Below are 26,706 nucleotides of genomic sequence, written 5' to 3' on the forward strand. Positions count from 1 at the left end.
AAAAGGCCGTGACCCAAGACAGATTCTTGTTACGATTAAAACGGTCTAGTATAAATAAAGAATAATTTTGTGGAAAACGGTACAAAAGCGGACATTTTTGTTGACTACGACGAGTGCTAATTATGAAGTGAATTATCGTTTTGAACCCGGCGCAGGAAATCGTAAGCGTTAATTCAGTAGCTGACAGCGAGTTTTGATGAAGTTACTAGCAGCTAGAATAGGAAAGATGGAATATGACATCATAAGAATATTTTTTCTTTTTTTAAGCTTTTTAAGCTAAAGATAATACTATATATATCATAGTATTGTTGTGATATACTGTACAATTTAATAACATAATTATATGTGAATATCTCAATACTGGGCCAACGGTTTCCGCTTTTTTCTGATTCGTGAATATGTATAATATATATCCGTTAAAGTTCTATGATGATACGAAAAAAAAAAAATTGTGAAAACATGATTTCCTGTTATGAACTACAATTTATTTTAACAGTTGCCAGTTTGCCAGTTAAGATAATAATTATGACGCTGACACAAAATTATTTACATGTATTATATATAAAGGTAAGACTTTTAAGCAGTAATAATTTCAACAAATGATAAAAATACAGAATTTAAGGTAGAAACTGATGATTGTGCGATAACAGTCTTATCAAATCTTTTACACGTTGATTAGTAACGTCGTAAATTATCACACAATTACAAAATACTTTTATCTTCAAATCTTTGATAACGAAATGAAAATATAAAATAAAAAGTTTATATATACAAGTGTGTAGTATATGGATTCAAATTACCTTAATATTTTTACTATTTGTATTGATTCTGCAGTTTTGAATTAACTTTAACGACGACGCTAAGTCATTGATTTTATATAAACAAGTATAAAGATTAAAACAATGTATGATTTTAGAACAAAATATTGTAAAAGAAAATACTGCGTCGAAAGCAAAACATATAATGAAAATTATGAATTGAAGTATTAAATGAATCACATTAACAACTCGTGGTGTATACATGAGAAATAAAAAAATAATTTTGATTTATTCGATTGATTAAGAAACGGTAATTAATAATTATGTTGTTGATGACATTTAATATTTAAAAAAAAATCAATGATGTTTAAAAGCACGTAGCTTAAAATGAAGTTAATTAAAAAAAGTCATCACTTCAGCCTATCGCAGTTCACTTTCGACCATAGGACTCCACAAATTCGCGCTAAGAATAGCGTCAACTCATGTGATTTGACATAGTCACGACGTTAAACAGGCGCGTTGGTGACCGCAGGGCTGGCTTTGTCGTACCGTAGACGCTGCTGCCCGTCTTCGGCCTGTGTATTTCAAAGTCAGTAGTTTGATGGTTATCCCGCCATCGGTCGGCTTTTTAATTTCCAAGGTGGTAGTCGAACTGTGTTATCCCATAGTCGCCTCTTACGACACCCATGGGAAGAGAGGGGTGGTTATATTTTTTAATACCGTAACCACACAGTTCATTCGTCTTATTGGTAAGATAAATGAGCTTAAGAATTATCAATTTTCCATTAATAACAACCTTTCGTCATAATTGTTAATGTACATATACTAGTACTCTTGTATTTAACAGCAGTGTGACTCTAGTCTGATCTCTAAATCGTTACCAACCTTATAATTTTTTAAATAATTGGTTCATTATACATTTTTTTTAAATTAAATTTTCAAATTGTTTTTTTTTTTTTTTTTTTGTAAAAAGTTTATCGCTTTCAGTTTGTTACTTACACGTACCGTTTGACCCGCTGTAGGTCTAGGGGCTACCTCGAGTAGCTTCGCGATATTTATAACCGTGTTATTATGCGTAATCGTTGTTTAAATCTCCCTCCTTTATTATATGATCTTTGGGACAATTTATTTCTCAGAATTTTTTCTTTTATAAAACTGAAAAGAATTTAGTATAATTTGGATAAATTAATTTGAAACATTAGGTTATAATAGCAGTTGAATTACTGTGAATATTACTGAGTTTATTTTTCTAGTTTTTGTTATATTTATTTAACCCAGATCATATGTGCTCTGCTAAATAACTGTTCATAGTTGATTTCATTAAGCGTCTAAAACCATTGTTTTATGAACATTACTTATGTGATAGAAGCTGCAGTAGCCTAGAGGCTCAATATTGTAACTTTTTTATATATATATTATATACCTACCTATAAAATATACTAGCGGACCCAGCGAACGTTGTCTTGCCCGGAAAACAGCTACCAAATTTGATTGCTTACATACCGATAGCAGCGCCTACTGTCGGGTCCAACTGAGATAAAAACTACCCTCTCTCCCAAGTTGGACTAAATTACAGATGCTTACAAAATTTGATAAAAATTGGTTCAGTATTTTCGGAGTTTATCGTTAACGTACATCGTGACGCAAAATTTTTATACGTATAGATTAGTTTTTAGAATCGTAATAATAAATAATTTTACTTGTTGATAATGTTATAATTTCAAAAATATGTCAATAGTTGTCATGTCATTCTCTAGCATAATTATATCCATGAAATAAAATTTATTCCAAATCAAAAAAAAAAAAACCCGCTTTTTCCCACAGTGATATTATATATTTCTACAAAACAGCATAAAATACAGTAAAAAACAGTCGAATAGAGAGTTACCGAGTTTTTAGAAATGGATAAAAAAATACAAGGTAGAAAAGATGACCGTTTATCGAAGTAACTATAAAAATAGTCAAAAACTATTTGTATGTCTGACATATTGTTTAGCTCGTCGCCCGCCGGTGGCCGCTCGGCTGTCACGCCGGCGATAAATCTTAACGATATCACGTGTCAGCGATGAAGCATTGTGCCGCGACATTTTTTGAATTTCGGAGATCCTTTACACAACCATATAATCCTTCTTTCCGCATCATAACATACAGAGTTACTAGTGTATAAGGAGATACTTCAATTGTTAGGCTACAGCTACCAAATAAATTGCATAATAACAGGTATTGTATTGAAAATGTTCATTAAATTTAATGAGAATTATATAATCTTCTTGCTCTGTATGTCACTTCTCTCCTTTTTTTAATATTACTAAGTCGGCAAACAAGTGTATGGCTCACCTGATGGTAAGCGATTACCGTAGCCTATAGACGCCTGCAGCATCAGAAGCATCGCAAGTGCTTTGCCGACCCTACCCCTAATTTCCCCTTGGAGCTCTGGTCACCTTACTCACCAACAGGAACACAACACTGCTTGAAAGCAGTATTATTTAGCTGTGATCTTTTGTAAGGTCGAGGTACCCCAGTCAAGCAGTTCAAGCAGTGTTGTCTCGGTACTGAGTGAGGTGACCAGAACTTCTGGAGGGGATTGGGGGTAGGGTCGACAAAGCGCTTTCGATGCTTCTGGTGTTGTAGGTATCTATATGCTATGGTAATCGCAAATCGTAAAGTTAAGTTCATGTAATTTGAAGACATATCATAACGTATACTACGACAGAAGATTAAAAAAAAAACGGTTTCTATGAAACACAAAAGTATCCTTTACATTTAGTTTTAATTGTCGTTCGTGCGAGATCGACAAAATGAGAGGTTTGCGTGAACACGAGTTGCTTTGTACTCGCAGTACGGAACCGTCGCCGCGGTGCGCTGTACTCGATTACACCTAACCACTGCATCGGTGCTCGCACACAAGTGCGAATGGATACGGCTTTATATAAAAAATGATTTCTCAGCTTTTAAAATAGTTTTAAATCGATTCTACATTGATACAAATATTTTTTGAACTCTTACTTTGATATCCTCGTGAATAATTAATATTTAAATGTATGTACATTTGATGTAGGGCACAGCAGGGAAAATATGGAGCAGCCCGACTGGGGTAGTACCTCGACCATACAGAAGATCATAGCCAAAAATCGAGTGTGCTTTAGACCACACGATTGAAGTTAAACTTACGAAACATAACTCTTTCTCTTTCTATCTTCACTAAGTTATATCTTCCTCTCAACTTCCGTTCATCTCATACGATCACACTTTTGGTAACACTCTCGTCACGCATTCACCAAGTTACTCTCCAAGTTAAGCGTACGTAAAGAAGTTTTACTTCGATAATACTGTTTTCAAGCAGTGCTGAGTAGGGTCGGCAACGCGCTTGCGATGCTTCTGGTGTTGCAGGGGTCTATATGCTACGGTAAAAACATAAGTTATAAAAACGAAAAAAAAAATTGTAGTTTAAAATTTTAACTATTAAAATTATTTCAGTTACCACATCCGTTTAGTGGAGCACATTCATCATTGACAATGCAGGCAATCTGGAGCTGTCACACGAGGCAGAATGGTCAGAGGTTATACGGTCAAAAAGTATTACAAGATAGATGGACAAAACACAGCGATTCCGACGCGGTAAGAATTGAAATTTTAAGCGGATACTGGTCACTTGCCATGTACGATTGAAATATAAATGTTTTTGTACGTTATTTATATTCATCTTTAATTTTTTTAATAACTTCTCGTGACATATGAGTAATGAACCTGCTGTGATTAATTGATTATTTTTTCAATGGTAGGTGTGGTAGGTATTACTTCACTTTGTCAGTTTTTAAGTCTGGAAATGCCTCACCTAACATATGTGTGACGTACGTGCTATGACGTATGTCATGACTCAAGAAAAAAAGTCACAGACACATAGAGTCACAGGTTTGCATACACGAGCAGAAAAACACACACGCTTATTCTATTAATGTACATAGGCGCGTGCCTAATTTATGATTAATTGTTATATCTCTTAAAATAAACTTTTGATTAGACGTCATTTGGAAGGGAGTAAAAATAAAGTTCTAAAGTTTTATGTATAGAATACTTGAATCGGATTATATTGTCCGTGTAACTTCATTTGTTACGAACAACTTCTGAAACACCTGAACACTAATCGAGTTTTAGAACAACGCCGTTCAACTGTTACTATATTATTCGCTCAACAATAAAACAACGAGAAAAAAACATTACTAAAACTTAGATAAGATACTTTTTAAGTATTACTGCGTAAAATTATAAAATTCGAAATTAGTTTTTGTATTATCTAGCAAGTATTAGTACAGATTGAAGACTTAACAGTCCTCGGGGAGTGGAAGGGATCAACGGTCAGGAAATGGGAACCGTAGTGTCACTGAAATTCCCAGAAGATACCTCTCAAGACGTGAAGAGTGTTGCTTTAGTTTCTTGTGCCATTGGAGTATCGATAGAAACCTGTAATGTATAATTCAGTTCCCATCAGTGGACATAGGCTAGTTGAGGCAAAGATGACAATTGCAGAACAAACAACAGTTACAGTATACAAAAATTTACTGTAGTATTATTTTACTGATACCAATAGCAAGGTTCAATTTATATTTTGATTATAAAATGTTATTGTTTTATTTAATTATAATTATATTTGCTTGCAACCAAAAAAAAAGACTTCAATTACTGGACCAGTAACACAACTTAACAAGACTCAACAAAAGTCAAGTAAATACGCGTTATCAAAGATTACTCAAAAACTTGTTATCAGATCTCGAACAAATATAAGTGGGACTACAAAACAAGTATCAGCTTTCGATTAAAATAAGAATCGTCAATATCGGTACCCAGTAAAAAGTTATGAGGTATTAACGTAAGTCGACGAAAAAATAGTCAAGTAAATACGTGTTATTAGCGATAACTCAAAAGTACTTATCATATCATAATTAAACTTAAATGGTACTACACACATCTTTCAGTTTAACTAAGAAGCCTCGAAATCGGTTCACCTAGTCCAAAGTTTTGTGCTAACACATATTTAAAAATCGAATTCATCATTTTAAAAGTCGAATTTGAGAGCTTCCTCCGCTTTTTATGTTGACTGTTGGTTAAGATTTGATTAACTGAATAGGATATTAAAAAAAAAATATCATGGTAATCTTTTTAAGAAAATCTTTTTTTGTTGTACTGTTTTATTTACAACTAGCTGTACCCCGCTGTTTCACACGCGTAAATTTGAGGAAAAATTAGCCTATAGCCTACCTCGGCAAATTGGCTACACAACTAATGAAGATTGTTCGATTTAAATCAGTAGTTCCTGAGATTAGCGCGTTTAATCAAACATACAAACTTTTTAGCTTTTTTATATGACTGGGTCGGCAAACAAGCGTACGGCTCACCTGATGGTAAGCCATTACCGTAGCCTATAGACGCCTGCAATACGAGAAGTATCGTAAGCACGTTACCGACCCAATCCCCCGCCCCCCCTGGAACTCTGGTCACCTTACTCACCAACAGGAACACAGTACTGCTTGTATTTAGCTGTGGTCTTCTGTAAGGTCGAGTATACCAGTCGGGCTGCTCCATATTTTGAACAGGAAATTCCTGCTGTGTCCTACCTCAGTTAAAATTTTTATTTTTTATATTTATAATATGAGTATAAATGTGGTTCCAGTCTTAGAAACAAAAACAAGATCCAATTTATTTTATGATCGCAACGTTCATTTTAAACACTAGCCTGTGTTAACACTTTAAAAACTTCAGATAATAGTATTTCATTTCCGTTTCTCTCGGATGTAACGTTCCTGTGTGGCGTGGAGTGGGTCAAGCGAGTTAAACTAATAAAAAAATTGATATAAAAATAGGAAATAGAAAATAGCGTTTGAGTTGAATAAAGATTGGAATTACTGTTTGAATTAAGCTCTAATAAATTAAAATTGTATAGGCTGTCGCATTCCATGGGTGGTTGATAGACTATTATTATAATAGTTAAAGTCGAAGGTAACGGTAAGATAATCAACCGGGATGCTTAAGTCCACCTGATTGGTCAGTCCACCTGGTTAGAGAGCGGCTTGTGGTCCTTTTGCTGAGACGTGGTCGCCATTCGAGAACCTTTCTTCTCAATCGGTTGTCGGTTCTCCTTACAATATTGCCTGTCTACTGTCACGTTTGATGACGCGTTAGCGAAACGGTCACAGTACTGGTTTGTGGCTGTTGCGTTGTCGGTTGCGGTTTCGATCCCCGCACATGGCAAACATTTGTATTGGTCATACAGATGTTTACCGTGGTCTGGGTGTTTGTGCAGTCCTCGTGGGTCTCCCCAACGTGCCTCGTGGTCGGTACCGGTTGTCATCATGTACACCTGATAGCGATCGTTACTCATAGTAGGAATATATCCGCCAACCCGCATTGGAGCAGCGTGGTGGATTATGCTCTGATTCTTCTCCTACACGGGGAAAGAGGCCTATGCCCAGCAGTGGGATATTACAGGCAGAAGTGAACGAGCGAGCGATTGTCACTTTATCTTTAGCAAGAAAACTGCAATAAAATCACAAGTACTATTATCTGCGTCGACGTATCTGATGCTATTCAAAGAACTTAAAACTAGTTCAGTCAGGTGTGAAAATATTTTACGCAACACGAGAATTTAATGCACAACTGAGAGTATAGTTTATACCCACGTGTGACGGACGGATCCACATCGCACGTGGATTTATCATCGCTCTGCCACTGACAACAATACCGACCATTACTTTTATGACTACCATTTCATATTCATACCGACGATTTATGTTACAACTATAACCTGTACATTCAATAAAAGCGGAAAAAAGTCGAACCCATTTTTGAATAAAATGCTGTGTAACGCTTTTTAACCGGTTTCAAAAAAGGAGGTGGTCACTTAATTCGATCGTATATATATATTATGTATGTTCGGGGATAACTTCGTCGTTTATGAACCAATTTTGATAATTCTTATTTGTTGAAAAGGAGATATCCCTGGTGTGGTACCATGATAAGGAAACCAGGATCTGATGATGGGATCCCAGAGAAATCGAGGGAAACTCGAAAATCCGCATAACTTTTTACTGGGTGTACCGATTTTGATAATTTTTAATTTAATCGAAAGCCGATGTTTATCATGTGGTCACATTTAAATTTCATTGAGATCTGATTACAACTTTTGGAGTAATCTTTGATAATGTGTATTTACTTGACTAATTTTTCGACTATATTTCTTGTCGATATAATTGAAGTCGGTTTTTTTTTCATTTGCCTGCAAACACAATTATTAGGTCTGGTTTTGATATTTTAAATTAGTTTCTTTTTGGAGCAGTGTGTAATCTGATACTTTGATTTGGAAGAAAAGAGTTTTAAATCTTTGACAAAATCACCAAAAACTCAATATATGCACAATACAGTACACTGTAGTATTTAAACAGTCTATGATAGGGTCAATGATTAATAATAATCAGTAAAATAGATTGTGTAAGTATGAAAATAAGAATTGTAGTTAGAGTCCCTAGTGGACGAAGCTTACTTTCGAGTTCTCTCAGGCTTATCTACATCTTCCTTTCTTCCAGTGCCTTTTAAAGTAATTTAATTTAATTTATTGAATGTTTATTTCAGAGTTTCATACAAGTTACTTAAGTTTAGCAAATGTTTTTGAATCTAAGTTGGTATTTTATATTTTATCTAAAGTTTAAAGGTTAGTGACATGATTATATATTATAATACATACTCTATTCGAGAAAATTAAAAAGTTTAGGTTATGGTGTTACGTGATTAAGAATTGGTGTAAAGAAACACAAATTAGATGTTAATTTTTTTAGTGCAATTTGTATTTTGAAGCAATTGTAAGCTGTTGTGTCTGTGTACCTCCTAATTATTTTATATGATGATTTGAAAGTAATATTATTAATTACGTTAATAAAAGACATTTCACGTGATAACTACAATTCACTAAATGAAGTAAATACATAAATTGTCATTGCTTTTACATAAATCCTATCGCAGCCTAAATACAGTGAACTATGGCCGAAATATCTCAGTGATGGCATCGGTAGAAACTGCAGGCTGGTGCACTAAGTATTTGTTTTAATCTCCTAATTGCCTCACTTTCAGTTCACTCCCGGAACGTCCCGCGAGAGTGAGCTCGTATTCATAGACTAGTTAAAACTTGTACTTATAAAAAAAATAACAGTTACATAATTACATACATAAAAATAAATGTTTGTCTGTATGTCCTTTATAAAATCGTAAACTATGCATTAGATCCACGCATTTCAGCAGCGTGGTGGATTAAGCTCTGATCCTTCCCCTACATTGGGAATTGGACTATGCCCAGCAGTGGGATATTACAGGCTGAAGGGAGCGTGCAAACATAAAATAATTTTCATCCATTAATCAGATGGGAGAATATTACGGCAAGTTCGGATCTTAGACTATATCTTGTATAATACAGTAGAGTCCAATAATATTTATCTATAAATTTTGTTTAAAATGTCAATGGATCTAGACACCAACACAGAATTTACTCCAAAACAGATTTCGGCCTTTGAATGAGAATTTATTGAACGACACAGTCGAGTACAATTCATCTATAATTTAAATATATAATAAAATACAATTTTAAATAAAAACATTAATTCAAATGTGACCTAAATACCAACATAAGATCACAGAAGAAAGTTGTGTTTGTGTTTATCTTGAATGTGTAATAAATAATGTATATCAATTCATTAGTCTATGAATAGATCCCGGCGAGTCGTAGCTCGTAGTGGCACTGTTTACAATACGGAACTGGAATGAAAAATGCACTTTAAAGAATGGATTTTGAATGCTCATACTGATAGACTGCGGATGCGATTTTAATGCAAAAAAATTCAGGGAAATTCAAATCATTAGAAAAATTTAAGTTTATTAAAAATAATTGAATTATTTTCATAGTTTGACGACGCGTTGGCGCAGCGTTCACAGCACTGCTGCGCTGGCGGTCGCGGCTTCGATCTCCGCTCATGATAAACATTTGTATTGACCATACAGATATTTATCGTGATCTGGGCGTTTGTTTTTTTTTTTTTTTTTTTTTTTTTTTATGACAAATAGGCAGGCATTTGACCACAATCTCACCTGATGTTAAGTGACGATGTGGTCGAAGGTGGAGCATGCCTGCCTAATAACAGCCTATTCACTCTGGCCTTGAAGGCACCCAGATTGTATCGTTCGGGAAACACAGACGCGGGCAACGAGTTCCATTCCTTAGCTGTGCGCATCAGAAAAGTAGAGCCAAGGCGTTTTGTGCGCGTAGGTGGCATATCGACGACATAAGGATGGAACGATCGACCGCGCCTAGTGTCCCGATGGCGGAAGGTTGTTGGGGGAATTAGATCGTGTAATTCCTTCGCACACTCACCGAAATATATTTTGTAGAACACCGACAGACGAGCTACCCTACGCCGATGATCGAGACTCTGCAACTTGGTGTCTGTCAGAGTAGGGTCACCTATGAGTCTCTTAGCTCGTTTTTCCACCGAGTCCAAAGTTGCCAGTTGGTATTTGGCGGATCCATCCCAAAGATGGCAGCAATACTCCATACAAGACCGAACTTGTGCTTGGTATAGTTGAAGCAGCTGTTCTGGAGTGAAGTATCGCCTGACCTTAGAGAGAATACCTAGTTTTTTTGCTGCAGTTTTTGCTTTGGACTCGATGTGTTGCCCAAAGTTCAGGTTGGACGATAGCTCTACACCGAGGAGCTGTAGGGAGTCGGTAATTTCCACAGAAACATCCCGGAAAGTCGGAGCCAGGTGTAAAGGGCTCCGTTTAGAGGAGAACACACACGCCTGTGTTTTTGTAGCGTTGAACGTGACCAGATTGGCATCGCCCCATTCGGAGACTGCCTGGAGGGCGACGTTCAAGCGGCTGACCATATCCTCTCGACAAGACTGGATAACATCCTTACTAGCCCTTGCACTCGAAAAGTATCTGTCCGTCACTGTGCAGTCGTCAGCGTACCCAAAGGTACCGGGGACGAGCAGATCGTTAATATGCAGCAGGAAGAGGGTAGCGGACAAGACTGATCCCTGAGGAACACCAGCGTCGATAGCCTTTTGGTCCGACGAGTACCCGTCAAGGACAACTTGTATTGAACGTTCGCTCAGGAAGTCAGAAATCCAAGTGCAAAGGCCAGGTGGAATGCCATATGAAGGAAGCTTGCTTATAAGGCTCGCGTGCCAAACCCTGTCAAAGGCCTTCGAGATATCGAGAGACACGGCAAGTGCTTCGCCGTGTTTGTCAATGGCCTCACTCCAAATATGTGTGGCATACACTAGAAGGTCCCCAGTCGAACGGTGCTGGCGGAAACCGTACTGCCGGTCGCTGAGGAGATCGTTACCTTCCAAGTGGGCCAAGAGTTTGTTGTTTAGTTCACGTTCCATAGTCTTACAGAGTATGGATGTGACCGAGATGGGACGGTAATTGACAGGGTCTGCACGACTACCTTTTTTGGGCACAGGCTGCACGTTGGCAAGCTTCCAAGACTTCGGCACTTTGCCAGTCTTAAGTGACAGGCGGTACAGGCGTGTAAGAGGTGGAGACAACTCAGGGGCACAGGTACGCAGGACTATCGCTGGTATACCATCCGGTCCGCTGGCCTTGTTTACGTCTAGAGTTTGCAGGATTTTAAGGATCTCCTTTTGGCGTATGCGTACTTCTGCCATAATGCAGTCAGCACGAGTTGAGATTGGTGGTGCTTTTCCTGCAACAACCAGACGCGAGTTCTCAGCAAAAAGAGATGCAAACAAATCCGCTTTCTCTTTTGCAGAATGGGCCAGTGATCCATCAGTCCTCAGCAATGGTGGAAGTGACGGCCGACAAAAGTTAGATTCAACGGCTTTTGCCAGGGTGTGCTTGCGTATTGTGTGTTTCTGGACCTGGAGGTAGTTGAGTGAAGCGTTTTTTTTATAGTCAAATATTTTATAAAAGACATAAGTCCTACGACTGACCTGGGTATGATATACATATATTTTCTTTTCGAGGGACATGAATTAAATTTAATATATCTGAGTATTATTATCTTATAAAATCAAGCATTAGGTGTATATATTAGTACGGAAGGTTCTAACCTTAACAAACCTATTCTTAACAGGACAGAAGCGTCTTCAAGAATAACGTTATTATTATAAATATTTTAAAATATCTATTAATATTTTTAATAGTCAAGTAAAATATGTTTTCCAGTGGTTCTTCATTTTTGGTATGTCTTGGCATATTTCTTTGTCAATCCTGCGTTAATTTAAATCAAAAACAAACTTCTAAGCCAACGCAATCAAAAGATACAGGCGTTTATGCGGCAAGTTTTCGACACTCGCAAGGGAATCAAAACCTACAGGGTACTTCCCGTGAACTCAGAGTCTTGAAATTTGGTTGGAAGCAACGTCTTATAGCACAGATAAGGAAATAACTGGGAAAATTATAAATTTTTTATTAATAATTATGTTTGTACGGAACCCTCGATGCGCTAGTCCGACTCGCACTTGGCCGGTTTTTTTTAACGAAATATGTGCCATTATTTATGTGGTACTATTTTATTAAAAAACATGCAGTCTTTGATACAAATTGTAGTCGATATTTGCTCTTTTCTGAAATTTATAAAACAAATATCACTACAGCCTCTCTCTGTTACAGGATATAGTTCTGACTAAGGCAAAGTTTGTACAAACTGTTTTACCGACTGAAGCATTTGTCTACAATGAGAAATAGTACGCATTCCTATGTACCGAGCATTGGACGCAAAATCTAACCCTAAGCGTACGCTGGTAATTGGGGAGTGATTCCTTTGATCGTGAGCGAGATCAAAGTCGACTGATTACGCGCCGAATAACTATCTAGGTCTGGTGAACTCACACACGAGGGGTAATGGGGATAAGAATGTCCTTATTAGTGTAATGATCGTTTTATACATCAGTTAGCGGATTGAATTTTTTCTTTTCCTATAACTGCTGTGGTAATTAATTTTTTTTTCTCACTTTTTTATCATTTTTTCAAAATAAGATTCCATATTTGAATTTTTTATCAATCAGCCTTTAGTTTTTTAAACTTTTGTTGAATATAATCTTCGTTAAGAATCACATTCTTATTCAATATTTTTTTGTAAGTAGTTGTTTTTTTTTTTTTAATTTTTCATCGCCTTTTTGTAATTAAAAGTGACCAGAGCGGCAGTTCAATATTCAAATTATCTACTTACTTCCTCGTCTCGATCTTACTGGAGATCTTGGAAGTAATGCGCTTACACCCAATTTGTGTGAGATGTATCCGATGCAAATTGCTTGCGTCTACTTAGTCGGAGCGCGATGCAAATGTTAGTTAAAGCGCCGTAACTACCATTCAATCCAATCTCACCATTAATGTCTGTCAAGCAAGTTCGGTTTCGATTTGATTAGGTGTGAACTTTGAGGTATGCTGGTCTTGAATTTCTTTGGCGAGAACTTTCTTAGAAATAAATTTCAACTCTGAAATAAGGGACACATATTAGGATTTTATTGACTATTCCGTACCTAACATGAAGGAAGGATCCTGCAGTGGAACAAGGTTACACACAGTGCCGTACGCTTGCTTGCCGACCTAGTTTTATAAACAAAATCTACATAGAATCATTTAGTTCCAAATAGCATAATTATGTTACATTAAGATATTAAAATATAATTCTGTAAAAATAAATAGTAAAGGTGAATAAAATAAAAGAGGGTAAATATTTCATTCAAAATAAGTTATTTCAATAATTAAACGTTTACTAAGTATCTACTTATTAAATTAATGAATTTATTGTAAAAGATTCTGAGATTCTGACTGAGGAAAATCGGCAATAACTCAGCAGTTACTCTTTCTAAAAACCATCAGTTACATTTGTCATACAATTTTATATTATGTAATATAATGTACTGTGTGACTACGGTACCAAATAATATAGCCACCCCCTCTCTTGCCGTGGGTGTCGTAAGAGACGACTAAGGGATAACACAGTTCCGCAACCACTTTGGAACTTAAAAAGCCGACCGGTGGCGGGATAACCATCCAACTGCTGGCTTTGAAATACACAGGCCGAAGACGGGCAGCAGCGTCTTTGGTGCGACAAAGCCAGTACTGCGGTCACCAACCCGCCTGCCCAGCGTGGTGACTATGGGCAAAACACATGAGTTCACGTTATTTTTGGCGTAAACTTGTGGAGGCCTATGTCCAGCAGTGGACTATATAGGCTGTAATGATTGAATATAATTTTGGTCTATTACTACAATTATGTTACATTTACTAAACAATTTAACGAAATACATTCTACAAAATACTTATATGCAATTACGTCACTAACACCACTACTTCCCACTTCACCACTGTGAAGTACTAAGCCAATAAACTATTACAATCGTTATCTCCTTTAAACACCACAAATCAGTTCCTTTGATACAAAAAGTCAGTTGATCGACTATATGCTAACAATAATTTAAACAATCTATAATTACAACAAATTGTAATCATCAAAGACTAAATGATTAAAATATTCTTTAACAGCTACTCGTAACAGTAATAATAATAAACACGAAATTCTTAAATCTTATTACAGCTTTTTATATCAAAAATAGCCATACAACTTCCTTTCAATGTCACTGTATAATCTACTAGATTATATTCAACCTAAATATGTATATTATTAATCATATTAACATATACATTAATCTATTATCAATAATTAGTTACCGAAAACACTCCCCAACAACCAACAATAACAATAATAATATTAAAATCTCAAATCTTTTTACAGTTGTTCAAATCAACAACAGTCAAAACAACTTCCCTTCAATGTCAGTATTAAATCTCCCAAAACACAGGGTTGGTCAAAATTTATATTTTAAATATTTATTATATAGATATATATGTATATATAAATGAAAATGACGACGCGTTGGCGCAACGGTCACAGCATTTTGTGGTTGTTGCGCTGGCGGTTGCGGGTTCAATCATCGCACATGACAAAAATTTGTATTGGCCATACAGATGTTTGTCGTGGTCTGGGTGTATGTGCGATCCTCGTGGGTCTCCCCACCGTGCCTCGGAGAGTACGTTAAGCCGTCGGTCCCGGTTGTTATCATGTACATCTGACTGCGATCGTTACTCATAGTAGGGAATATATCCGCCAACCTGCATTGGAGCAGCGTGGTGTATTATGACCCTTCTCCTACATTGGGAAAGAGTCCTATGCCCAGCAGTGGGAGGCTGATGCGTATATATATAAATTTATCACATTCGAACGAAATTAAAAAATTTAAAATTGTGCTGTGTGGCTACGGCACTAAAGAATTTAGCCACCCCCTCTCTTCCCGTGGGTGTCGTAAGAGTCGACTAAGGGATAACAAGGTTCCACAACCACCTTGGAACTTAAGAAGCCGACCGATGGCGGGATAACCATCTAACTGCTGGCTTTGAAATACACAGGCCGAAGACGAGCAGCAGCGTCTTCGGTGCGACAAAGCCAGTACTGCGGTCACCAACCCGCCTGCCCAGCGTGGTGACTATGGGCAAAACACATGAGTTCACGTTATTTTTGGCGTAAACTTGTGGAGGCCTATGTCCAGCAGTGGACTGTATAGGCTGTAATGATGTAATGATGAACGAAATTATGTTTTATATATTTATAAGATAGGAAGAATGCTCCATCAGATCGGATGTTGAATCATTCTTGATGTATTTGATTATCAATATTATTATCATTGTAATGATACATAGGTATTGATAGCTTATTGTCTGAATTTCACTTAAAATGACATACATGACATCTCTTATCATTAGTCATTTGTAGAGTGAGTGATGTGAGTAACGCGACTTTTTGTTTTCAATATCATAATTTGTTAAATCTGTTTTGACAGGTGCTCGATTTTGTTAATTTTCTCTGTTGAATTGTAAACAAAAATACGGTAATGAGATCATCATTATGACGTAGACAAAACGAGACGAATCAGGTGTTCAGGATAACACCAGGATTAAGAGCGTGCCTTTTGAGTCATGGCGGAGAGACCCACACCTAGACTAAAATAAATAATTGTATACGGACATACGCAAAAAACAAAAATAGAACAGCAGTGCAGCAAGTGGAAAGCAACCGTGCGACAGCTAACGTTATATCGTTTACTACATACATACATACTACATTTCACAAGAACTGTTGATGTAATATTATTTCATAATTATATCTCAATCCTTTATTGAAAATGAAACCTACTTTATCAACCGACTTCAAAGAGGAGGAGGTTACTCAATCCGGTCGTATATTTATATATTTATTTATATTATGTATGTTATGGGATAACTTCGTCTTTTATGAACCGATTTTGATAATTCTTTTTTTTTGTTGGAAAGGAGATATCCCAAGTGTGGTACCATAATAAGGGAACCAGGATCCGATGATGGAATCCCAGAGAAATCGAGGAAAACGAAAATTTTAGTGAAGACTAGTGCGTTTGTCAATTTTTTTTCGTCTACATACATTGTATTGTCGATGTAATTGAAGTCTTTATTTTCGTTTGCGAGCAAATACATTTTTTTTTATAAAATTTGCTAAGAGCTCAAATATGGATAGAACGTGGCGCACATCACAAAGGGTGCCCGCATCGAACGTGCTATTAAAGCTAAGATTATTATCGGTGTCTCGTGAAAGAGCAGCGTGTTCGGGACGATATAAAAATAATCGGGTAGACGTCATCCGCATACGGCGGGCAAGTTAGAGCCGACGGATATTAAATAGGATGGACTTGTCGGATTTTTGCATACCGCCCGAAATCATGAGATGGTGCGATTTTTTTACAAACGCTATAAATTTAATGGTTCTTAGTAAGATAAACTCCTAAACCAATATCGTGGCATATTGTTATCCCAAAAGAAATGTCTTACTCAAAATATGAAGCAGTCGGATTGGGCAAGTAGTTCTGCCTTAAAGATCACAACGAAATAATACTACAGCTAAAGTAATGTTGTGTTCCAATAGTGACTAAGGTAGCAAAAGGTCCTGGAGAGGTGCTGTGTTGACTGTGAAGGAATTCTTTATTCTACGGTAACCGCTGACCATCAAGCCAATAGTACGCTTGTTTTTCGTCATAGTGTATGGAATTTAAAAAAAATACTAAAAAATAAATAGAAATAGCCAGCGCAGTAACCGTTGCCCTAATTAAAGGACAGTAATAAATTTTATTTATGGCTAAGATTGAAACCTGGTTGTATACTATGTTGTTTACTAGCTTTCAATGATGCCAAAAATAGCTCAGATGGGTTTGCCTACATTACTTAGGCTGGTAAATACACAAAGATGACACTTTAGAAAGTTCACTTTGACATTTCAAAAGGCTTTGGAATTGCCAACTCCACTGAGGTACAAAAAAAAAAACACGACCAATTACAAAACTGCAGAAAGAGGCAAAGGTTATGCTTTTGACTGATGAGGCGCTGACCTTAATACGTTGATCTCACTGACCACAGAATGGACTGATTATACCGTACTGTACGTGTGTTTTAAATTAGCTACTGTGCAATGTGACAGTTGCACTGTGAATTTTTTTCTCTGTCGAAATGCAATGATATGTTTCGTAGAGATATTTTGATAATTTGTGTCTTAAACAGAGTCGAGAGATGGTGCTACATAGATGCTTGCCAACATACTTTTAAAGATGGCGTTCCAGAGGAGTTATGAAAGTTAAGAGATCCAAAATTAGATAATTATTAATAAAATAAATACACATATATAAGAGACCATAAGACTACTCCGAATTCCTTGGACTGCCATGAGGACAAACGAGTCAATTTTACAAGAGCTCAACATCACCAAGTGGCTCTCAACGATCTGCATGGGCCGTTACCTTCTTCGGGCACAATATGCCAAGCATAGTCTCGAGAAGCTTATAATATTGGGTTAAGCTGAAGGGAAACGCGCCAAAGGCAGGACATCAGGAAGATGGTCTGATGTTATCAAAAATACAGTGGGAAGCAGCTTACACCGTGCAACACATGCTGCTTACGACCGCCTTCAATGGAGATATATCATTCGTGGTCGCGATCTTCATCATTGACGGAACGAGGAAGAAGAAGATGAGTGTTATGGAGCCACCAAATTAATAACCCTGATACTTCTGGGAAGACTAAATTATTGATTATTTATCGAATTCGATTTCCAACAAATGTTATTAATCGAACGTGATTCACAAACAACGAACTTGATAAATAAACTTGCTAATTTGTTTTGTCTAGCCTTCCAAGAAGATATTTATTTATAAAAATATGTTATATTTTATACTTGGACCCAACGGTTTGAACTGCCGATTATTTATTGAATTTGCCCAACACCGGCGCGGCGAACATTCGCTTTGATGCCACGGAAAAGGATTATCTTATTTTTGCTCTCGCCTCTCGACCGGACTTTCAATATATTTAATTTTATGAACGTTACGAATATGGTGTTTAAAATTAAAATAAAAACGAGTGTGCCTTAGACAACACGACTGAAGTAAAACTTACAAAACGTAACTCTCTTTCTTTCTATTCTCACTAACTTATATCTCCCTCTCAACTTCCGTTCGCCTCGTCCGATCACACTTTTCGTAACGCTCTCGTCACGCATTCACATGCTTACTCCCTAAGTCAAGCGTGTATAAAGAAGTTTTACTTCATTCATTTTATGAGAGTTTTCGTTGCTATTTTTACGACACTACTGGTATTTTTTTCTCATGTATAGCCTCATGGTTTTACATGCGTAATTTCCGAAGGTAGGAATTATTATTAGAAAAAAGGCTATATGGTGCTTCAGATCCCCAGATCTCCAGCTACACATGTACCGAAAAAGTTTCATTTTCTATTACTTTTGTAGTCTTTGTGTGAATGAGGAGCAAATATCGATTCAAACTTAGTAATGTTAAATTAGATTTAAGTTAAATTAGTTTGAGATGGCACTGTAAAAAAGTGAAAAAAGGTACTATAACCGTGTACTATAACCCTAAAACGTCTTTTCTTTCGATGCCCATGACATAATGAATATAAATTCAAATACCATACCATACCATATTTTATACCATATTTCATCCTCATTTCAGTACTTATTGATAAAATTCAAAATAAGCAGAAATAATGGTAAATTTATTTACTGTATTTATTTATCGGTCATCTCTTTAGTTTTAACGATTGTTCGAAACACAAACAAATTTCCAATGCTTGAAGTTGGTATTATTGTAAAATCAGTTAAAAGTTTCAGTTTCTGTATTCGAGTACTGAACTATTTACTGTGGAATTAGTGAATAAGTGTAGAATAAGTTAGAATTAATTTAGTAGAATAGGCTTTAAATTTAAGAAATTATTCAATAATAATAAAAAAAATGTATTTAAACCTAAAACAATGTCTTAGCTTTGGACAATTGGCGGCCTTATCGGTAAAAAGCGATATATATATTTTTTTCTAACTGAATTCAAAGATGGAGGAGTTTCTTAACTTGACTTTATTTTTTACCCGACTGCAAAGGAATGGTTATATTTTTCGCGCGTATCTTGTATGTATGTATTTAATATTTTTATTACCTTATATCTCCAGATCCGCTGAATGGATTAACATAATTGATCGTTAGATTTGTCTTAGTAGCCCAAGTGTTTTTAGATAGGTGACGTTAAAAAAAATCAAACATGGCGGCTGTGTGACGCCTTTGTAGTTAATGAAATTTATTTAAATAAGACACATATATGTAAAATAAATAGAGACAAAGTTTTATATAAAATGGAATAGCGACGCAGCTACTTTATTGTAAATACCAAGTACCAAATTTATGCCTAAAAGGCATAAATTTTAATCCCTAGAAAAGATCTTCCCTCGCGTAGTTTTATTTATTTACAAATCATAAAGATATCGAGCCCTGAAGTACCCATCGGATTCCTATTACTGAGACTGCGCTGTCTGTCCAGCCGTCAGTTTGTCAAAGGGTATGTAGGTACGTTAATCGTGTAATGTCATTTGGGAGGTTCAAGTATCGAGTATAATCATGATATTTTTACTTTCATGCTCGATTCCCGCTTGAAACTAATATTCAATTTTTCTTGTCTATACTAATATTATTTCTATATAGTTTCTAATTTTGTTTATTTGTAGGGGGTAATCTTCGCAAATATTGATCCGATCATGAAAATTCTTTCACTAACAGAAAGCTGCACTATTTAGGAGTGACATGGGCTATATTTTATTGTGATTGAAAAACAAATCAGTGGAAAATTTTATATACATATAAAATTCTCGTGTCACCGTGTTAGTTACGATACTTCTCCGAAACGGCTGGACTGTTTTTTATGAAATTTGCATATCGGGTAGGTCTGAGAATCGGCCAACATCAATTTTTCATACAGCTAAGTTATAAGGGGGGGAGCATTAAGAGGGGTTAATAACATACATGACAAAACAACGGTTGCGGGGTCAGCTAGTAAGTTCAAAAATAGAAATAAACAATTAAAAACTCACACTTAACAGCTCATAATAAAATGAAGATTCTGTATTGAGAATTCGGAAACAAAAACCAATGTCCAGACTGCAATAAATATCTAAATGACCATTCAAACATTTATAATAATTAGCATTCCATTGAACATGCCCATGGAATAGTGAGTTGTTGTTGTATAATGATTCTAGGAATATTGAGTCGTTGTACAACGAATAGAACGATGTTAACTCAGCGCAGTTTTTAAATTCTTGCAGCAAATAAAATCCTTGTTGAACCAAAGGAATCATGAGTTTAATAAAAAGTAAATCAGAATGGAATAAATGACTTCCATAACAGAGACAGGCGCAAAAGTCGCATTTATTAATGTTGTTCGCAATATGATATTGTATTACGATCATTTTAGAATCATTAATTTAAATGTAACTAGATAGCATTGCAATTATTACCATCCTTGTATTTTGTAAATATATAGTATATACAAATAAATAAAATTGGAGTGTCTGTTTGTGTTATGAACCAAATGTAGCAACACTAAACTATTATATTATCTATGACAGTTAGTATAGTTTACGAAATGGTTTTATCTATGAGCTGTCATTCGTCACCTTTTGAATTTAAAAATTTGCATCGTTTTTCCGGTCTCCGTATAAAAGTTACGCTTTTGTTTGTACTTGTTCGTTCTCGCGAAAAATTATCGCCTTTTGTTGATCGAACTATCCTTTGTTGTTTGAAGTAATTTAATTGTTAATAGCAAATTGTATTCCTTGTATTCCTTGTTGAATTATTGTGAAAAACGTGAGGGAACTACGCCGAACAACGGCCATTTTGATTGCTGGTTCCTGCTTCAGCCCGCCACTTCAGTTAAGTATAATTGATTAGCATTAGACGTAATGATTGGCCAATTATAGTTTGATGTTAATTAAGTTATACCTGGCGAGGCTTCACCGAACAGTATTCAGTGAAACTAAGGTAGGATTTTTATTTAAGACATTGAGTGTTAGCTCTGCGTACTGCAGACAATTGTTCGTCCCGTTCGTACCTGAGATCACGCTTCCACTCGTTTTCAATATACTCCAGGTCGGACGTAACAGTTTGTAATATTAAAATAACCGCTTTTTACTAAATGCACATGGATGTATAGACGATACATATACCAAAAGTTTTTAAAATCTGTTTGCTCCGGCTAATCTCTGAAAAATAGCAAATGATAATCACCGGCAAATAGCTGATGTAGTAAGGAGTAACTTAGGCTACTTTTATTTTAGAAAATTTATTTTATAAATCTGTGAAGTGAACAATAAGTTTTTTTTTAATTCCACGCGGACGAAGTCACGGGCACAGTTAGTATAAAATAAAATGATTCAAACTGAACTTTCTTGAATAAAACGGTTTGATATCGAATCAGAACTTATACTTATTTATATTTTAAAGCCAAACTAGAGGAAGTAGATATAGTAGACGTAGAGTAGAGTGAAGAGGAAGAGCACATACATAGCGATAACTATATGGCTGACGGCGTTCCTCAACCACTTTGTTATTACCGTCTTCGTTTTTTAGGCTTCACGAAAGTTTTCAGCGTCTACGAAGTCTCTGGAATCGTTGGTGCTGAGAAATATCTTTAAACCAACTTTTGGTTGTTTTGTTCGGCTGATATGTCATCAAGATAGTTGTATAATCAAATTTACCACGGTTTCTACACCTGAAATTAGCTTCAGTCATTACGTTTCAAAATCACGAGACTAAGCGTCATCATTTTTGAATTTGGCTTTGAATAATCCGATAAATAAACAAATTAATCTGTAAGCATTAAAAATAAACTTTTAACGTGTATAAGAAGTTTAATTATGCCAAAAGCTCCAGACATTATCTAATAAAAATAAATAACAAAAAATGCTTTAGTTGTTTTATTCAAATGTAATGACGTATATGCTTATGTGTCAATTGATAAAATATCTAATATATAAAATTCTCGTGTCGCGGTGTTTGTAGTTAAACTCCTCCAAAACAGCTTGACCGATTCTCATGAAATTTTGTATGCATATTGGGTAGGTCTGAGAATCGAACAACATCTATTTTTCATACCCCTAAGTTATAAGGGGGGGGGGGGATTGAGAATGTTAATAAAATATATGGCAAAACAACGTTTGCGGGGTCAGTTAGTAACTTATAAGAGTTCACGTACTACTAATGAAAGCTGTATTAATTACGTTATTTAATTACATTATATAATATTTCCAAAATTTTCATGCTCGAAACTTTGTGTGAGAATCCACTGTAACCAATTCATTTAGCTTGGTCAAACAAAAATTACAGACGAGTATTCGTTTTGTACTTGTTAAACCTTATTAATTTCACTCAACGTGGCGTTCACATGTCTATCACCTTGGTTCTTATTGCATCGTTATAAAGTTTAAATTTGTATGATTTTATTGATTTGTAGTTTTCAGTCGGCACTGGACCGCGAACAAATGAAACCGACCGCTAATTGAATAGTGACAATTAAGAGCCCTGATTGTGGACTTATTTGCGGTTTTGGTTATCATTTAAATATGAACTCTGCATTATTTGCATAGAGTTGCTTTTCATATGTTACGCGTTTTGTATCGTGTTTACTTCTGATTGTAATATATAGGAATTAGTTTCTATTTATGATTTAAAGTTTTAACGCTGCATTTGATAGCTTGTGATGTAAATTGGTGTGAATAAAGTTGTCATCGCAGCGTATGTTTCACAGGAATATTATGATATTAGTTGAATAGACGAAATTAATTGTATTCTAAATTAGGATATTAAGATCGGCATCCGATACTAGATTTATGAGCAACCTAACATCGTTAAATAATAGTAGTTATTTTAGATTTGCATCAGACGTAAATGTGCTTAAAATATAGTTTAAAGGACAGCATAAAAGGTTGTTATTAAGTATAAATGCACTGATGCTGAGAATATTATCAATTGAAAACTGTCCAAAATTTTTGGGTTAAATTTAAAATTGAAATAAGACTTACGAATACTATTAAAAGATCAAGTAAACTTATTACGGCTTTATATGATAAGTCATGATTGATACGGAATCAATTTTTTTGACAAGCAGAATCTACTATTTATAACTACTAAAATACTTCAGTCTATTGCAGCCCACAACTGGACATAAGCCTTTCCAAGTTCGCGACAGAAATCCTGGTTTCGCAAGCCAGTCTCCACCTGCAATCTTACGTAAGTCGGTCCACCAGGCCGGAGGACGTCCCAAACTGCGTTTGCCAACACGAGATCTCTACCCCAGTACACGTCTGATCCAGCGGCCACCGGTCATGCGACACAGGTGAACAGCCCACTTCCACTCCTTCTCTTTAATTCTGTGGGCTATATCGGTTACTTTGGTTAAGCAGAATCTAAATTATAAATACCCAGTAAGTAACCTTCGTAACCTCTGATCATTAGGCGCGACTGTCACCTTAACATTATAAAAAACAGAACTGCAACGTGATATGTGATCACTTACAGGATTGAATATGCTATTGAAAGTGGAATTAAAAGTTTAGCAGGTTAATATCGTATGTAGTATTTAAATTGACTAAGTTCATTACATTATGATCACATCAGCCTATTGCAGTCCACTGCTGGGCATATGCCTCCACAAGTTCGCATAAAAAATAGCGTGAACTCATGTGTGTTGCCCATAGTCACCACGCTGGGCAGGCGGATTGGTGACCGCAGGGCTGGCTTTGTCACACCTAAGACGCTGCTGCCTGTCTTCGGCCTGTGTATTTCAAAGCCAGCAGTTGGATGGTTATCCCGCCATCGGTCGGCTTTATGATTTCCAAGGTAGTAGCGGAACTGTGCTATCCCTTAGTCGCCTCTTACGACACCCACGGGATGACAGGGGGTGGCTATATTCTTTAATGCCGTAGCCACACAGCATTACCTAAGTTAGCGTCACTTAATTTAGACGCTTTCTACAAGGACAAATTACTAAGATTCTTTTTTTTTTAAAGGTTAGCGTCACTGTCCTTTAAGTAAACTTCTAGAGAGTAACCTCAATGACAGTGTTGCAACCTGAAGACCAGACTTTAGGAAATCTTTCATACGCATTAAGGAAATGTTGTAAAGAGAAGATATCCCTGATGTACACTGATATTACAGGCCGTTAGGTCAGAAAAGTGTTCACTCTAAAAGATCGTTCCCACGGGAAATCATATTTCCAACTACACAAGCTAGTGCAAATTTCATAAGAGGGAAGTTTTCTAAGAATGTTGCTGTGAACGGTTAAAACTTCCGAGATGTCAAGTAAGTCGGCGAGTGCCTTATAGCATACATTAGAAGATCACCAGAGGATAGATTAGTACAAAGCCTTTTTGAGCGTTCTACGAAAAGTTATTTTCTTCTAAATATGTCCATGTTTTTCTTTCTAAAATATCAAAAGCAATGAAAAACTACATAAGTATTTTTTAAATAATATGAAAAGAGAAGAATGAATGACCTTAAAAACTTACAATTTGACTACCTCACTATTCAATCTACTTAGATAAAGGTACGAAAAAAATATGAAAAGAAGCAAATTATTACCAATCTATTTTCCGAACCGTCTATCAAGTTGTATCATTCAAACTATTCCCAATACAAGGTATAGTGTTTCAGTATCAAATATCGCTGTCAACTCAATCCTGCATAATTAAATACACCCCACAGACGACCACGCGCTACGCGTGACGAATCTTGACTGACGTGTGACAGGTCGGTCGACTGTTCGCGAGGGTATATTGGAAATATAATTAAAAAAAAAAACTATTTACTATAATGATATATTTATTTTATGACTTTATTTTTGTGTTTTTAGATTAAGAGTTATTTATTAAATGATTATTAAAAAATTAATGATTATTGAAGTGGTACATTTTTTACGGATGAAGCGGTAACTTAAAAATTAGTTTGCCAAAGAGGTTTCACTTCTGACATGTGTACTTTGTACGTACGCACTTTTCTATTTCTTCTTTCTTCAATACTAAATGGTGATTATCTCGAGGGTACTTATCAATTTTTTATGTACATACGAGAATACATCCTCTCATATATATAGTCTCGACCCTAGATGCAATTGAAAAATTATCAAAGCTTTTTACACTATTGGAAGCCGCTGCATGAAAGAAATAAACGACCCACCCATTTGTTTTATGAAATCTACAATTAATTAAAATAATATGTTAGTAAGTACACCTGTAACCAATACGAAATATTTTGTTCTTGAATTTCTAAAAATTTTAGTAAAGTGTTTCCTAAAATTAAAAGATTTTATTTAACAGCTTGAAAGTATTAACCAAAAAAATTACATATTATATTAAAATATTTTCTCTATATAAACGTTATTAAGTTACATAACTACGTAGGAACGTAGTAGTTTACGTAGACTAGCCCGTTGGCGAAGTTTGTAGTGACCCTGCTTTCTGCTCCGAGGGTTGTGGGTTCGATTCCTACTACGAGTCTGGGTGTAATATAAATATGTATTTATATATTTATATATGTACTCTTTATAGGTATGTTTACAGAAAAAAAGAATTAAAAAAAATATGTAGTATTATATACCAGTCGGATACCTATAACACAAGCATTAAGTTGCTTACTTTAGGAACAGACGACCATGTGTGTATTGTGTAGATATTTATAAAAAAAACAACTGATATAACATAACGCGACGAAATTGTGTGTGGTTTTCAGTTTCTTTTGCGTCAATGTAGACAAAAAAAAACTCAAACAAAGCATAATTTATAAAATAATTATTATCTTGTTAATTTCAGGGTCAAACCGAGATTGGATAAAAACAATTGGATCAGAGCAACGCGAAGTAATTTAATGAAAGGAAAACGATTACCGTCAGCTATAATAACGTGTAAAATTAAAATTGCTAGCTGTAGGTCTAATTGTTTGCAAAAGAATTGCGAAAAATAATGTTATGTTTACATATCACTTCACTCCAGAACAGCTGCTCCAACTATACCAAGCACAAGTTCGGTCTTGTATGGAGTATTGCTGCCATCTTTGGGATGGATCCACCAAATACCAACTGGCAACTTTGGACTCGGTGGAAAAACGAGCTAAGAGACTCATAGGTGACCCTACTCTGACAGACACCAAGTTACAGAGTCTCGATCGTCGGCGTAGGGTAGCTCGTCTGTCGGTGTTCTACAAAATATATTTCGGTGAGTGTGCGAAGTGTAGTGAAATAACAAAATCCAGTTGTTACAAATAACTTTATTCACACTTGATATCTTCCACTTCATACAACTTACTTCAACTTAACTATTACAACTTATTTTTCGACTTCTAGTCTGTACCGTTGATATCAGAAGACTGCCCTTTTTAATAAGCCAACAACTATTTATAACCAACGACCGGAAACAAATGCTTTTGACAATCCGTATTTAACAAATAAAAAGGAAACCTCCTTAATTAAT

This window comes from Melitaea cinxia, chromosome 15 (genome assembly GCF_905220565.1).
Source record: "Melitaea cinxia chromosome 15, ilMelCinx1.1, whole genome shotgun sequence".
NCBI lineage: Eukaryota > Metazoa > Arthropoda > Insecta > Lepidoptera > Nymphalidae > Melitaea > Melitaea cinxia.